This window comes from Bufo gargarizans, chromosome 2, assembly GCF_014858855.1.
Source record: "Bufo gargarizans isolate SCDJY-AF-19 chromosome 2, ASM1485885v1, whole genome shotgun sequence".
NCBI lineage: Eukaryota > Metazoa > Chordata > Amphibia > Anura > Bufonidae > Bufo > Bufo gargarizans.
Genome location: NC_058081.1, coordinates 714,675,659 through 714,689,976, shown reverse-complemented (window position 1 = coordinate 714,689,976; position 14,318 = coordinate 714,675,659). Strand labels below are relative to the sequence as shown.

General features: G+C 51.2%; 1 long non-coding RNA gene across 1 annotated transcript in view; it reads right to left on the bottom strand.

Annotated features, from left to right (window-relative positions):
* The window catches only part of LOC122927095, a 35,936-nt gene extending 22,169 nt beyond the window's left edge, over positions 1–13,767 (bottom strand). The window contains exon 1 of the long non-coding RNA XR_006387754.1: positions 13,553–13,767. This is a non-coding gene — a long non-coding RNA (uncharacterized LOC122927095). The remainder of the gene's footprint in view (positions 1–13,552) is intronic.
* Positions 13,768–14,318: the final 551 nt, after the last annotated feature.

Sequence of the window (14,318 nt, the reverse complement as noted above, 5' to 3'; positions counted from 1 at the left end):
CGCATACAGTTGCCCGCGGTTTGGGTTGTAGTGTCAACCGCAGCTGGAGGCATAATGTTGTTGGCCTCAAGTGCGGTTGCCGCGGACAACAGCTATGTGTGCGGTTCCCTTGGAGTTGTGTGTGCGTTTGTATGCACTTTCGTATGTCTGTGTGCACTTTGTGTTATGTGTGGTGTGCACTCACATCGTCCCCTCACTGTGGTTGCCCGTGGCAACGTTTAGCCGTTGTGTGTACATGTGGTGGCAGTGTCCCGGCCTTCGGGCTGACTCCCAGGACACGGTTGCCACCCATGTCGTTGCCTGCGGCAACAGTCACAGTGTGTCCGTTGTTTGGACACTTCCCCTTTAAGTTGTGTTTTCCCTTCTGTGGTTTTGGAAGGGTTAACTCCCTTTCTGTGTGTGTGAGTCAAGGGGTGTGTCTGACTGTTGGGTGTGGCCTCTTCGCCCTATAAAGCCTCAGTTGTAGGCAGTAGCCAGAGAGGGTGCTTCAGCCATGCTGGCTGGAGACATCCTCCTGGTTACTCACCAACTGCCAGTGGGGGCCATCCTTCTGGTCATAGCAAAATAATAATGTCGTTTGGTGTCTTGAAGATGGGTTTGGTTTTATGTTTCTTTATTGCACCTATGGTCCTGGGTTCCCGTGTGTTGTGTGTTGTGTGCTGAGTCCTGTTGTCTGTGGGCTGTACTTCCACATGGGTTCCAGGCTTTGTGTCTGTGGCAGGTGAGAGTTATGTTTGTGGCAAGTACCTGCCATTGCCATAGGTTGTATTTGTTCTCCCTTCCTTGCAGCTTGGCCAGTGAGACTCCTGTTCCTCTGTATCCAGAAGGAACAGGTTGTCTTACCCTGACTCCTAGTCCAGGGACCGGTCGGAGGGTGAGTTAGGGCTCCGAGGTTCCTAAGCATTGGTCCTCCTACCTTAAAGGTCGGCCCATGCAGCTAGGAGTTAGGGTCAGGTTAGGCACGCGATAGGAGGTGACCTGCTCCCTAATCCTGTTGTCCTGGTCAAGCAGCGACCATCTCCCATCATCACATGGCTGAGGGTTTCCCCCATCCTCAGCCGTGACACTCCTCCAAATGGAAGAAAACTACCTGGTACCATTCATGCCAGAGACTCCTCCAAAAAAACGAAAACTACCTGGTACCAGCCATGCCATAGACTCCTCCAAAAGGAAGAAAACGACTTGGTACCAGCCAAACCAAAGACGCCTCCAAAATGAAGAAAACTAACTGGTACCAGCCAAGCAACAGACTCCTCCAAGAGGAAGAAAACTACCTGATACCAGCCAAACATGAGACTCCTCCAAAAGGAAGAAAACTACTTAGTACCAGCCAAATATGAGACTTCTCCGAAACTAAGACAACTCCCTGATACAAGTCAAGCCGCAAACTCATCCAAAAGGAAGAATACTACCTGGTACTAGCCAAACCAAAGACTCCTCCAAAAGGAAGAAAACTACCTGGTACCAGCCAAGCCAGAGACTTCTGCAAAAGGAATAAAACTACCTGATACCAGCCAAGCCACAGACTCATCCGAAAGGAAGAAAACTACCTGGGACCAGCCAATCCAAAGACTCCTTCAAAAGGAAGAAAACTACCTGGTACCAGCCAAGCATCAGACTCCTCCAAAAGGAATAAAACTACCTTGTACCAGCCAAGCCACAGACTCCTCCGAAATAAATAAAAACTACCTAGTACCAGCCAAGCTAGAGAGTCCTCCAAAAGGAAGAAAACCACCTGGTACCAGACTAGCCAGAGACTTATCTGCAGACAGCTGTATCAGGGTTTTCCTCCTAATCAATATACAGTAGTCTCCTGGTTGACTGGGAGTTACTGGTTCTTATTGAAGAGACTTACTTCAGCCAGTTCTCCAAAAGTAGAACAACTACTTGATATTTGCCAAACCAGAGAGTCCTCTGAAAAGAAGAGACATCCATCTACAGACAGCTGTTTTGGGGTTCTTGCTCCTTGTCAGTACACGTCCTGGTTATCTGGTATGTACTGGTTCTTATTGAAGAGACTTAGGCCCCTTTCACACGGGCGAGTTTTCCGTGCGGGTGCGATGCGTGCGGTGAACGCATTGCAACCGCACTGAATCCTGACCCATTCATTTCTATGGGACTGTGCACACGAGCGGTGATTTTCACGCATCACTTATGCGTTGCGTGAAAATCGCAGCATGCTCCTCTTTGTGCGTTTTTCACGTAACGCAGGCCCTATAGAAATGAATGGGGTTGCGTGAAAATCGCATGCATCCGCAAGCAAGTGCGGATGCGGTGCGATTTTCACGCATGGGTTCTAGGTGACAGTCTATTCACTGTATTATTTTCCCTTATAACATGGTTATAAGGGAAAATAATAGCATTCTGAATACAGAATGCATAGTATAATAGTGCTGGAAGGGTTAAAAATAATAAAAAAGTTAACTCACCTTCTCCTCTTGTTCGCGTAGAGGCCGGTCTGTTCTTTAGCTGTGGGCTGAAGGACCTTTGATGACGTCAGATCACATGCTCCATCACCACGGTGATGGACCATGTGATTGGAGCATGTGATCTGACGTCACCACAGGTCATTCAGTCCACAGCTAAAGAACAGACCGGGATCTACGCGAACAAGAGGAGAAGGTGAGTTAACTTTTTTATTATTTTTAACCCTTCCAGCACTATTATACTAAGCATTCTGTATTCAGAATGCTATTATTTTCCCTTATAACCATGTTATAAGGGGAAATAATACAATCTTCAGAACATCAATCCCAAGCCCGAACTTCTGTGAAGTTCGGGTTTGGGTACCAAACATGCGCGATTTTTCTCACGCGAGTGCAAAACGCATGACAATGTTTTGCACTCGCGCGGAAAAATCGCGCATTTTCCCGCAACGCACCCGCCTCTTATCCGGGCAAAAAACATGACGCCCGTGTGAAAGAGGCCTTAGGCTACTTTCACACTTGCGGCAGTGTGATCCGGCGGGCAGTTCCGTCGTCGGAACTGGCCGCCGGATCCGCCGATCTGCCGCTGACTGAAAGCATTTGTGAGACGGATCCGGATGCGGATCTGTCTCACAAATGCATTGCAAGGACGGATCCGTCTCTCCGCTTGTCATGCGGACAGACGGATCCGTCTTGTACATTTTTTCATATTTTTGCCGATCTGCGCATGCGCATGCCGGAACGACGGATCCGGCATTCCGGTATTCTGAATGCCGGATCCGGCGCTAATACATTCCTATGGGAAAAAATGCCGGATCCAGCGTTCAGGCATGTATTCAGTTTTTTTGGCCGGAGAGAAAACCGTAGCATGCTACGGTTTTCTCTTTTGCCTGATCAGTCAAAACGACTGAACTGAAGACATCCTGATGCAAACTGAACGGATTACTCTCCATTCAGAATGCATGGGGATATGCCTGATCAGCTCTTTTCCGGTATAGAGCCCCTGTGACGGAACTCTATGCCGGAAAAGAAAAACGCAAGTGTGAAAGTACCCTTACTTGAAGCAATGCTCAATGCAAAAAATATTTAAATTAACTCTTCTCCAAAACAAAGAAATCTACCTCATACCGGTCAAACCAGAGACTCTTCCAAAAGAAAGAGCCATTCACCTATAGAAAGCTGTTTCGGGGTTCTTGCTCCTCATCAGTACACAGTAGGGACTGTTTGGCTGGTTGAGAAAAAGTATTTTTAATCCATATGCAAACACAGGGGCCTTCAGCTGCCAAGCGCACATGTATCAGGTCAGCCAGTGTCATAGGTACAAAACTGCTGACAGATGCCCTTTAAAAAGTTAAATGGCCAGGATCAGCTCTTACTCCGATACTGGTAGGGTGGCCAAGTTTACAAAAGTAAAAAAGGGGGTGTTCCTTTGGGGCGTGTCTTAATACAGGGTGTTATTTGACACCAATATTTTGATCATCTTTTGAGTTTTGCACCTTTTTTTTTTTAAATAAAACTAATTATTTTCCTGTCGTTTTTAATATAAAATGCTGTCCTGGCCTCCTGTGTGAACAGGTGTAATGAATGAGCGCTTATGGAAAAGCTCTGTATTATTACTGTCAGATTCCGCGATCAGCTATGAATGTGGCATATGAGGGGTACAATGATGGGGGCGGTGCATTCGCCGCTCCCAGGGCCGGTTTTAGACAAAATGTGGCCCTGGGCGAAATTAAAAGCGGGGCCCCAAATTCTGAAGTACTGTATCAACAGACACAAGTTGAAAGTAAATAGAACCTGAAGCTGCTGCTAGTGAGGTGAGGGCTGCCAGTGGCAGCGTGATAGTGTCCGTGCCCAGCTGCTGCTGCTCCCTTACAGAATTCAAGAAGAACACTGCTGCCCTGACCTGTGAGTCCGTGACCCTACCTCTGTATAATTAAGTGATATAGATTATATAAATATATATATATATATATATATATATATATATATTGCCCGATATCCCTCAGTTATATAACTGATGGGTATCAGGGGACATAATACAGGGGGTGATATAACTGAGGGGTATCAGGGGACATTATACAGGGGTAATATAAGTTATATTACCCCTGTATAATGTACCCTGATAGCACTCCTCAGTTATATTACCCCTGTAAAATATACCCTGATACTCCTTAGTTATAGACAGAGCATTTCTTCTGCTCACACAGTCACTGACAGCCTGACAGGGACATCGCTGCCTGTCTCTCTCTTTGTGCCTCGGGTGCCTGCGTGTGTGTGAGCGCCTGCAGCAGGGTGCTGTGTGTGAGTCTGCGGTAAGGTGTGGGGGTCCTGTGTTGTCTCTGCGGTAAGGTGTGGGGGTCCTGTGTTGTCTCTGCGGTAAGGTGTGGGGGTCCTGTGTTGTATCTGCGGTAAGGTGTGGGGGTCCTGTGTTGTCTCTGCGGTAAGGTGTGGGGGTCCTGTGTTGTCTCTGCGGTAAGGTGTGGGGGTCCTGTGTTGTCTCTGCGGTAAGGTGTGGGGGTCCTGTGTTGTCTCTGCGGTAAGGTGTGGGGTTCCTGTGTTGTCTCTGCGGTAAGGTGTTGGGGTCCTGTGTTGTCTCTGCTGTAAGGTGTGGGGGTCCTGTGTTGTCTCTGCGGTAAGGTGTGGGGGTCCTGTGTTGTCTCTGCGGTAAGGTGTGGGGTTCCTGTGTTGTCTCTGCGGTAAGGTGTGGGGGTCCCGTGTTGTCTCTGCGGTAAGGTGTGGGGTTCCCGTGTTGCCTCTGCGGTAAGGTGTGGGGGTCCCGTGTTGCCTCTGCGGTAAGGTGTGGGGTTCCTGTGTTGTCTCTGCGGTAAGGTGTGGGGGTCCTGTGTTGTCTCTGCGGTAAGGTGTGGGGGTCCTGTGTTGCCTCTGCGGTAAGGTGTCGGGGTCCTGTGTTGTCTCTGCGGTAAGGTGTGGGGGTACTGTGTTGTCTCTGCGGTAAGGTGTGGGGGTCCTGTGTTGTCTCTGCAGTAAGGTGTGGGGGTCCTGTGTTGTCTCTGTGGTGCGGGGGTCCTGTGTTGTCTCTGCAGTAAGGTGTGGGGGTCCTGTGTTGTCTCTGTGGTAAGGTGTGGGGGTCTTGTGTTGTCTCTGCGGTAAGGTGTGGGGGCCCTGTGTTGTCTCTGCGGTAAGGTGTGGGGGTCCCGTGTTGCCTCTGCGGTAAGGTGTGGGGGTCCTGTGTTGTCTCTGCGGTAAGGTGTGGGGGTCCTGTGTTGTCTCTGTGGTGCGGGGGTCCTGTGTTGTCTCTGCGGTAAGGTGTGGGGGTCCTGTGTTGTCTCTGCGGTAAGGTGTGGGGGTCCTGTGTTGTCTCTGCAGTAAGGTGTGGGGGTCCTGTGTTGTCTCTGCGGTAAGGTGTGGGGGTCCTGTGTTGTCTCTGCAGTAAGGTGTGGGGGTCCTGTGTTGTCTCTGCGGTGCGGGGGTCCTGTGTTGTCTCTGCGGTAAGGTGTCGGGGTCCTGTGTTGTCTCTGCGGTAAGGTGTGGTGGTCCTGTCTTGTCTCTGTGGTGTGGGGGTCCTGTGTTGCCTCTGCGGTAAGGTGTGGGGGTCCTGTGTTGTCTCTGCGGTAAGGTGTGGGGGTCCTGTGTTGTCTCTGCGGTAAGGTGTGGGGGTCCTGTGTTGTCTCTGTGGTGCAGGGGTCCTGTGTTGTCTCTGCAGTAAGGTGTCGGGGTCCTGTGTTGTCTCTGTGGTAAGGTGTGGGGGTCTTGTGTTGTCTCTGCGGTAAGGTGTGGGGGTCCTGTGTTGTCTCTGCGGTAAGGTGTGGGGGTCCTGTGTTGTCTCTGCGGTAAGGTGTGGGGGTCCTGTGTTGTCTCTGTGGTGCGGGGGTCCTGTGTTGTCTCTGCAGTAAGGTGTCGGGGTCCTGTGTTGTCTCTGTGGTAAGGTGTGGGGTTCCTGTGTTGTCTCTGCGGTAAGGTGTGGGGGTCCTGTGTTGTTTCTGCGGTAAGGTGTGGGGGTCCTGTGTTGTCTCTGCGGTATGGTGTGGGGGTCCTGTGTTGTCTCTGCGGTAAGGTGTCGGGGTCCTGTGTTGTCTCTGTGGTGTGGGGGTCCTGTGTTGTCTCTGCGGTAAGGTGTGGAGGTCCTGTGTTGTCTCTGCGGTAAGGTGTGGGTGTCCTGTTTTGTCTCTGTGGTGCGGGGGTCCTGTGTTGTCTCTGCGGTGCGAGGGGAGGGCTGCAATCTGTCTCCTCAGCGCAGAGTGTGATCAGACTGGCCCTGAGCCGCCCGACCCCCAGGAAGACCTCCAGAAGAGCAGTGTGTGTAACTGATCAGATCTGAGGGCCCCAATGAAAGCAAATCATTTACTGCCCCGTGTGGTCAAAGACTATTACCAGGGACTCTGTATCCACAAGGGCCCGGCGCACCGCCATCTCTATAGAAGACTGTACCAGTACTTCAGACAGTCTATTAGATTATATGTAATGTGATTAGCCATTAGGACTGGGACATATCAGTTCCTCCCTCAGTTTGGCGGGACAGGCATCTGGCATCTGTCCGCCGCCACAAAACAATCTGGAAGTGCCCCTCCCGAGACCAGGCTCTGGATCCGCCACTGTGACAGACTCCCTCTAACCCTCTCAGATAATCAGAAGACACCTGAAAATATTCGCTGTTACCAGTGCTCTGTATATGGCGACAGCGGGCCATGGAGATAATGTGTTCTCTGCATTCTAAGGCTACTTTCACACGAGCGTTCGATCGGATCCGTTCTGAACGGATCCGATCATAATAATGCAGACGGAGGCTCCGTTCAGAACGGATCCGTCTGCATTATATTGGCATATAAAAGCTAAGTGTGAAAATAGCCTCAGACGGATCCGTCCAGACTTTCAATGTAAAGTCAATGGGGGACGGATCCGCTTGAAGATTGAGCCATATTGTGGCATCTTCAAACGGATCCGTCCCCATTGACTTACATTGTAAGTCTGGACGGATCCGCACGCCTCCGCACGGCCAGGCGGACACCCGAACGCTGCAAGCAGCGTTCAGGTGTCCGCCTGGCCGTGCGGAGGCGAGCGGAGCGGAGGCTGAACGCCGCCAGACTGATGCAGTCTGAGCGGATCCGCTCCATTCAGACTGCATCAGGGCTGGACGGAAGCGTTCTGCTCCGCTCGTGAGCTCCTTCAAACGGAGCTCACGAGCGGACAGCAGAACGCTCGTGTGAAAGTAGCCTAAGTAAAAAAGGAAATAACGAATAGAAAGAAATATTAAAAAATAAATAAAAATGCAAGTAAAAATGAAAAAGTGGATTTCTTTATTCACCCAAACACTCAATGGCATTGTAAGTAACGGAATCCACAGAATGCTGCCTCTCTAGATAGATAGATAGCAAAAGCAAAAAATGGCAGGCAGCACAGCAGTAAAACAGCAAGGCCTCCTGCACACAAACGTTTTTTTTTTTCAGTTTATGTTCCGTTTTGTTTTTTGCGTTCCGTATTCAGAACAATTCATTTCAATGGATCCGGAAAAAAACCTTGAAAAAGGTACCCTGTATGCCTTCTGTTTGCATATTTCCATTCAAACATAGAACATGTCCTATTATTGCCTGCAAATCACGTTCCGTGGCTCCATTTAAGTCAATGGGTCCGCAAAGAAAAAACGGAATGCATCCGTATGTCTTCTGTATCCGTTCCGTTTTTTGCGGAACCATCTACTGAAAATGTTATGCCCAGCACAATTTTTTTAATGTACTTACTGTTTATACATTATTGCATGCTACCGTTTCCGGAAAAACGGAACGGAAACAAAAAAAAAAACGGAAAAACTGATCCGTTTAAAATGGACTGCAAAACCATACAAATCACACTCTAAGGCCTCATGCACATGTGTGCATCCGTGGCCATTGTGTCGTTTTCCGTTTTTTTTCGCTGACCCATTGACTTTCAATAGGTCCGTGGAAAAATCGGAAAATGCACCGTTTTGCAGCCGCATCCGTGATCCGTGTATCCTGTCCGTCAAAAAAATATGACCTGTGGTGACAATGGGCAATGAAGGCCATGATGTAAGGAATGTCCGCCAGGCCACCCTGCGGGTGCAGACGCGAAAACTCCTGGAAGGTTCTTAGGCCTGAAAGATAGTTCCTGGCCGTATTGGGGGCGAGGGACTTCTGCGCCAGGTCTCTTGCCGAAGAGACGAGCATGCCTAGTCCATTGTCAGGGAACTGAAAGCCGGGGTGGGATATCTGAGCGGCTCGGCCTCCGGCATGACCTGAAAAAAGAGTGTGAAATTAAACCGGGATAGTGCGTCAGCTGCCACATTTTGCTGACCCGGAATGTGGCTAAAATGCACATGAAAGTTGTGTGACAGGGCCAGCCAAACCAGCTGGCGCAATAGTGCCATGATTTTGGGGGACTTGGCCCTGCCCTTGGCTAAGATGTCGATCAAGGCCTGGTTGTCTGTCACGAACATCACTGGCAAGTTAGCCCAGAGGTGACCCCATTCCTGGGCTGCTGCAACGATGGGGTACAACTCCAACAGGGAGGAGGTGCGGATGGACTCGGCCTCCTCTAGGATAGAAGTGGGCCAATGGTCCGCTAGCCGACGGGGACCCCAAATAGCCGCGTAGCCGCAGGATGCAGCGGCGTCCGAAAAAATTGTCGGGCAGGAGGGAGACCAAGGAGACACAAAAAAGGAGATGCCGTTCCATCGGGACAGGAACAATTCCCACATGGCCAGGTCTGCCATGGCCTGGCCGTCCAACCGGATTACGCTGTCCTGCTCGGGCGCTGAGGGAAGAAGCTGGAGCAGCCTCGACACGAAAGTCCTCCCCTGGGGCATAATCCTAGAGGCAAAATTGAGCTGCCCCAGAAGAGATTGCAACTCGACTCTAGTGAGGCACCCCGTGGAAGCCGTCTGGGAAATGACCTCCCGACACTGAGCGAGTTTCTCTTCCGGGAGGCTGGCCTGCAATAGAACCGAATCCAGGATGATGCCCAGGAACGAGACCCTCGTGGCGGGACCCTCAGTCTTTGACTCCGCGACCGGAACAGCCAGACTGGCGAACATCTCCAGGAGGACGGTGAGAATGCCAGACCCGCCCTGCGGGTCCTCCACGACTTAAAAGTCATCGAGGTAGTGGATGACTGACCGGGGGCCCCCCGTGTGGACCAAGATCCAATGTTGAGCCTTGGCCAGTTGGTCGAATAACCAGGGGCTACTCTTGGATCCAAACGTGAATCTGTTGGCGAAAAAATACTGCCCGGCCTACTCGATGCCGTAGAACTGCCACAACTGAGGTTGGATGGGAAGGAGCTTAAACGCATCGGCAATGTCCACCTTTGCAACCAAGCGCCCTACCATGCAACAGGATGGCCTGAATTGCGTCGTCCACTGAGGAGTAACGCATGGCAAATTCCTCTGAGGGAATCAGGGAATTAAGGCTAGGGATTCCGGAAACATGAGGGGCGGACATGTCATAAATCAACCTTTTTTTATTGGTATTTTTCTTTGATACTAAGCCGATAGCCGATGGGGTTGATGCGCCATGAAGCAAACGGGATGAGCGGGAAAGGGCCTATGAGAAACCCTTTAGCCACCTCCGACTGGAGCAACTCGCTAGTTGCTGGAGGGTCCAGGGTGGCCGACAGCAGATTCCTGCCTTCCCAGGGAACCTGTGGCAGCGTGATGAGCCCTGTGTGGAACCCCTGGCGGAAGCCCGCCAACAGGAACGCCATGAAGTCCTGATCATGGTGATCCTGAAGGAGCACCGCCAAGAGGTCCACGTTGATGTCGACTAGTCAGGACCCTTTAGCAGACTTTTTGGGGCAGGTGGACCGTGAATGGGCCCTGAAGCACAGGGAGCAGACGTGGAGGGATCTGCAGCTGGCATAAGAGCACCCCCCGAGTTGAAATTATTACAGACCTGGCTTCTTCCCAAGTAGACAATGGGTCTGCCCAGTTTGTCAGTGGAGGGGTTAGACAGAAAACACCCGGAGGTCCCCGGGAGGGCCCTGTCCTGAGACGGGTGGGCGCTATTTGGGCACCATTCAGAAGAGTGGAAAATTGATTGACACGTCGCACAGTTGGGTGCCCTGAGGCCAGCGAAGTGACGACAGAAGAGCTCCGTGTCAATTAAAGACCAGCTGGTGACATACTGGAATTGCGCCAACGCTGCTGCTGCTGCCTTAGCCGAAAAGGAACGATGGTAGTCGTAGAAGGCCGAACCACCATACTTGTGCCCCAGGTCAGTGACCAGGTACAAGTAGCTGTCCAGCTCTTCTCTCCTCTCCGGCTGTGCGGTGCAGATGATGTCTCTGAAGAGGCTGAAAGCCAAGACAAACTCAGGGATTGTCAACTTGCGGTTAAGCCGCGAGTCCTTGGCCCGGAGGACCACAGACACATCCCCACAGTTGATGACCCTGTTCTCGGGTACGTCTTGAGCGGTAATGAGTATTGACGCCAGGTTGACATCCTTCCCTGCCAGAATGTCTCTTTTGAGGTTGTCGGGAATGAAGTGTGAGGGGGACACCTGGGGAATGGGCCTTGGCGTACTTGGAGCCAGCCAACCCGATGTAGATGGTGCAATCAGCGGGACGGGTGCCGGGGGCGCCATGGGTGGCCGGGATTCCAGCTCAGATACCCTTGCCCGAACGTCTGCTACCGAGTCAACCAAGGAGTTTAGTGTCGATTGTAGCTGCACCAGTGACAACTGGATGGAGGACGCCTCCTGCTGCACTGCCGAAGTGCTGGGGCTGGTCATGCGAAGCTTGTACAGCTCTGCCTTCCTTGCGGTGGCCGGGTGCGGGATGCCTCTTCGGTTCAGCTCTGCCAATAGCTTTGGTATGGTCCAGCTCCGAAGGGATGATGGACCCGCCTGGCCTGACATGACCGAGCCGGAGACGGACAGGCCGTCCTCCATATCCAAAGCTCCAGACATGGCAGCGCTGTTAGAAAACAAAAGGCGTGACAAATAAAGAGAAAAAAAAACGAGAGGGTGATGACGGAATGGTATTCGAAGTGGTGCATGACAGAGAAACACGTACCGGAATAAGAACCCGTAGGACAGCTTAGTAGAACCTGACCTAGCCGGACAGACGAAGGGACAATTAAAAGCGTGAACATGATCTGACCGGTACACCGACGGAGTCAGTGCGAGCTTACCTGTATAGGACCGATAGGAACGGAAAATAGGAAAACCCTGCAAATAAAGTAACAGGCGAAAATTTGAAAGTGCAGAGGAAACGGGTGACCTCATACCTGTTAGAACCAGGCGAACTGGCCAGGATGGGGCGCACCCCTAGGCCTAGTAACCATCTGAGCGCATCGGACCGGATACTTGACCGGAGAGAGCAGCCTGAGCGCACCAGGCGGTTGACAGAAGAGATGGCGCGTAGCCGTGAGATAGAGGCTGCGCGTAGCAGCGGCCTGCGAAGGGCGGCAGACTGACGTGGTAACCTTAGAGCCATGGAAAGCAAAGAACGACCAGGGAAGCAGCCGAAGGATGGCCCCTTAGAAAGACTCGGATAAGTCAAAGGACAGGTGCGTGACACCCATGTGTTAGAGAAGAAAACATGAAGACCTGGGCGTACCAGGAATGTACCGTGCCCTGGGCGAACCAGGGGAGACAATGTGACAAGACCAGAACCGTGACAAGACCACCGACAGTGCCCTGGAGACAAACTAAGCGGCTATGACATGACGACAACAGTGGCCTGGGTGAACCAGGAAGACAAGACAATCCTGGGCGTGACCAGGTGTCAGAAGGTGCGAGAGAAGCCGAGCGAGTCCTGCGCAGGATATCCACCCTGCTAGGTTACAGACGGTGCACCCCAACGCGGTGGCCCTGTGTTTTTTTTTTTTTTTTTTGGGGGGGGGGGTTAATTTAGCTTATATTACATGTTTTTTTTTTGTTTGTTTTTTCAATATGGGTTTGTTTTTTTTTGTTTTTTTTTACCGTTACCATGACAGGGATGGCCGGACTGGGGGACTCATGCCTAGGGGACTCATGCCTTGTGTGGTCTAATGAGTGAAGGACTGTAGAGGGACCCATGGGTGGTATGGAGACCTATGTGAAACGATGAATGAGGGTCAGAATGCGAGGAGAAGCCCGACAAGTACCAGTTATTCCCCCCCCCCCTTTACTCTCAGGCCTGGCTGCCTGTGCGCTCCACGTGGAACGCAAGCCGACACAGTAGCCAAGGAGCCCGGCCAGGGGGTGAGTGACAACATTACATGCGCCGGAAGGCATGTGCGCTCCACCCTGGAGCGTGAGGTGAGCGCAGGAACGCACAAAGTGCTGAGTGATTTTTCTCATCATGATTTATTGAAAAAAACGAAAGGGTAATAATAAACAATTGACGAGTAAGGGGCATGGGAAAGAGGACAACAAAATGGACAGGTTCACTTTTACCTTTGGGTTCAGAAAAAAATACGGTCAGTTATTTTTGGTAATTGGAATATCTTGGAGAGGGACCCATCCCTAGCAATGATCACTAACAATAAGCCCCGTAGCTCTTTCAGAAGGCGCCATACCATAAAGGATAAAATAGTGAGAAGCAGATTTGTTACTCCCCCAAACACCACTAGGCTCACTAGGAATGTCCCAGTAGGTAGTGTCAGGTGTGGGGGCTGCCCCCTGTGTAGACGGAACTCTCAGTCGGAGTTCCTCAGGATGGCTGGTTTGCACTATAGAGTCCGCAGCTTTATGAACTGCCGCAGCACGTATGTCGTGTATACGGTGACCTGCGGTTGTGGCCGGTTTTATATTGGCAAGACGATCCGCCTACTAGGCAAAATAAGTAAACGAACTCCACGGCACTTCCAAGGAAAAGTGTAGGTTTGTTCACCAAATAACCGCGACGTTTCAGTCCACACAACGGAACCTTCCTCAAGCAGTGACAACAACAAACTGGTGCTCGGTGCAGATATAAACACATGATATGATAGATACATAGATATGAGATAGATCACATTATATTTAGACAACCGTGTTCCAGGCAGCAAATAGTTTAAAAAAAAACTGCTACAGTGGGGGGGGGGGGGGGGGGATACAGAGGACAGGTCCGGTATATTCTCTGCAGGCGGCCTCCCCTCCTGTACCCATCAGGTTATGTCTGCCAACAAGCAGCCCTTGTCATTTATTGCAGCACATATGTCCGGTCACTAGAGGGCGACATTCTGAACTCACCAGAGCAGAGGAGGCCATTACCGTCACAGTGCAGGGCCTCAGCTGAGAGAGAGAGGAAGGGGGCGGGGCCAGGTCTGCCTGGCGGCTGTGGAGGCGGGACACCAGGGACCAGCGCTCCTTGCTGTGCTGTCTGTGCTCCTCTCAGGTGCGGCCACCAGCTCTCATCTACATCTGTCTGGGCAGCTCAGCAGGGGGCCCCATTTAGGGATGGGGGCCCTGGGCAATCGCCCCCTAACGCTGGCCCTCTCCCCTCCCTGTCATTGCACCCACTACTTACAAAGAAATGTGCTTAGTGGTGAAGTAATTCGTCAGGAAACACATTTTTTTAGTAAAGTTCGCCTGGATCTGAATACTTTTGTATTTGCATGTCATTAACAGTTTATTACAGCTACTGAGTGATTCAGTGAATAGCGCCACCTGCTGTTCTTCTACCTTCTCTGTCCGGGAATGCAGAAGCAGATGCTCAGTTCCAGCTGCAGTTATATTGATAATATTGACTAGTACGCAGCATTGGTCACTTTCAATCGATGGAGGATGAATTGACCTAACGATGAATGATCCCAATATATGAAATCCACGTTTATATCCAGTTCAGCGTTCTCCTCGGTCAGTCCTTCCCTAGAAGACACCATGGTCGTCCATATGTTCAAATCCCCATTGGTGGTATCATGTGAAGCGGCTCTATACCTTGTATAATGTGGATCTAGTAATGCCCCTTGTATTGTATTCCACGCTGGCGGTATATTGTAAGTCGGCCTTCTGTCGC